Consider the following 2,929-nt stretch of genomic DNA (forward strand, 5'->3'; position numbering starts at 1 on the left):
TGGCGGTCAGTCAGCAGCGTATTACAGTCCACACTGCAGCGGCACACTTTAGTTTAGCCAAACACAGACGCTGCTGGTGGCGTGTGTATCCGTGTGAGCAAGCTGGAACCTGATGCTGCGTTCAAGTGCTGCTCGTTAGCTCTACGTGTCGTTGCTGGAAAAACTGCTAAATTAACCATTTCGTCTATGAAGAGTCAGAAAATAGTTTACAATTAAAGTGTATATATTGTTATATTCAAGACTTCAGATTGATAGCTTTGCCTGACCAACAGTCCAATACATTACTAACAATTAAATTTCAATGCTACAAACTCAAAAAGAAAGCAAATCTTTCCATTACAAAAGCTGGAATCAAATGTTCTCTAAAATGATGATTAAAAAAATTATAGCAAATGTTCTCTGGAGTGCTGCCTCCAAGCAATATTTTCATTTTGTTTTAAGTTTGGGCTTAATGTACCCAAAGAATTAAGCAGTAATGTAAGCATTAACATTTAGAAAATTCCTTTTTAAACACTTTGAATGTAGGGTGAACCTGCAGACACTTTTGTACCAGATGAGTAAGTGAATGTGAAGTGAACTAGTAATGAATAAGTATACTACAGTTTAGTGGTGGAGATGGTCGTAGATCTTCAGGGTCACACCATGGCTTCGCGAAGATACAGTGGAAATGCTCATTTATCCTATGTTAATATATGATCAAATATGATAGGCCAATGATAACATGTTATTAAGAACACATACAACTTTTCCAAATATATGGGAAGTTGCTTGTTTTTGAGACCTTGCCAAATGATTTGTACTTATTTTGGTAAATTTTTGCTTAAGTGACAAAAGAAAAAAAGTTTCATGAGCATGTTATATATTTAAAATGCATGTATGGTGACATATACTTTACGTAAGCTATTGTGGACTATTTTGTCAAAATGAATAATAGTGAGAACCATTGCCATGGAAACACTCTTTTACCTTTTGGTCACTTGAGTGTGTTCTTGAGTGTGTCTGAGAATTTCCTACAGAACTTGAACACAGCGTAAGATGTTGTTGGGTTATACCATGAGGCATCTGGTAGAGGGTGGGTTAAAGCCAAACTTTTAAACAATGGTACGTTCCACCGCATATAGAACCTCTCGTGTTTATACTGCATGAAGCCCATTTAAACTCAGTACATGCGTATGTATTTACATTGCATTTTATTTCAGAATTTACCAATAATTCAGTGTATAGTATTGATTTATGCATTTATATATTCCGATTGAGAGTGAATAAATCTAAAATGCAGGACTTAAAGCTAACTGAATGCTATTATAAATTAGTTATTTCACAGGTTTTTTTGATGAAGTGACTAAGATGGTTGGTATAGAGATATAAACAATGTAATACCTTAAAGAAGTAAACATTATGTTTTCTACATTCATGCAGATTTATTTACAATGTGAGGAAAACTGTGTGCTTTGTAGGCCTATATTGTGGAGCTCACTATGTTTCCTTTATCAACATTAACATGATTAAATAGTCCCCTCCTTTTTTCACTGTATCCCTCTTTTTAAAAAATGTACAATAATGCCATCCTGCCAAAACAGAGCTTAACTCTTAGTGTCCTGTTTACTTTCATTCCTGTTTCAAACACACACATAGTTAAAGAATATATGGAAGTACGTTATCCTCAGGCACTTTTGACCAGGCCTTGTTTTTTTGGAAGCTTTAAAATTGATTCACTCTTCTTTTGAAAACATATTGGTCATTATATTTCAAACCCAGATGAAAATTATTCCTCCAGTTTATTTGATCTTGCTCTGATTACTGTAAGGCGCTCTTTAGTTTTAAAATTCTCCTCACATCTACATACATATGTGTCAGGTACCGTCATTAACCGACAACAGTAGGCCAGTGCTGTCATCAGATTATTGTTAATAGACGACAAACCTTACTCATTTTAATTGTAGCAGCTAAATTGTAAAATTGTAAAAGATTAATTTTTCTAATTTAAAGTGTTTTCAAGTTGCTCAAATGCATTTCATAACACTTTTTTGCTGTTTCAGACATCTGCTATGTAAAATTACCAAATGACAACAGTTTAAATATGTTGCACACTCCCATACACTTCACATGAATCCTGCACCTGCTAACAGGCAGCACTTTACATATTAGTTTTTAAAGCGTCTCTGCATCAATGCCATCGATACAACCGTTACATATTCAGTGTATCAGAATCAAAGGTTGATGTAGGAATACAATTTACTTGCATACAAAAGTAGAATCTGATGCAAGAGAGGGAACATATTTCTGGAGGGTGAAACAAAACAGGGTCTGATGCAAAAAGCTGACAATGTGCAATCAGCCATATGGTGACATCAGATTACTACACTCTGCGAGGAGGCATTCATGTTTACCGTGTCTGAGATTTATTTTTTTCCCTTCTAAAAAATGTGCTCATTTTCCGACAGAGAAAATGGGATTCATTACGCTGCAGTGTGTGGTGTGACAGGCTGGCACTGCTCACACATCCAGAAACACGCTGGATGCTGCCGCCTCTGTTTGCAGTCTTGCCTTCCTCCACAGCACCCAACAGCGTTGCCAAGCAACCCACATAGACTTAGAGACAACTAATAAATGAAAGGTCTTCACCAGTGAAACAGAAGCACCTTGATATACAAAAACAACCGTTATTGCATTTTAGTGAGTTTCAGGCTAAATCTACGTAAATTTCACACTTTTTAATGATGTTATTGTGTTAAATCTGTAATTAGAAAACCAATGTGTAAGCTGCTGTTCATTTTATTATTATTGGTTGCTTACAAATGGGGGACAGCCTTCAGAAAATAGCTCTTGTAAGTCATACTGATCCAATCTTACATGAAGAAGTATGATGTACATGAAGTCAGACCAATCTCCTGTATCTTTATTTGTTTTCAATACAGGTCCTTTAATA

This window comes from Semicossyphus pulcher, unplaced genomic scaffold, assembly GCF_022749685.1.
Source record: "Semicossyphus pulcher isolate SPU_LCO1_2020_fin unplaced genomic scaffold, fSemPul1.0.p SCAF_4, whole genome shotgun sequence".
Lineage (NCBI taxonomy): Eukaryota > Metazoa > Chordata > Actinopteri > Labriformes > Labridae > Semicossyphus > Semicossyphus pulcher.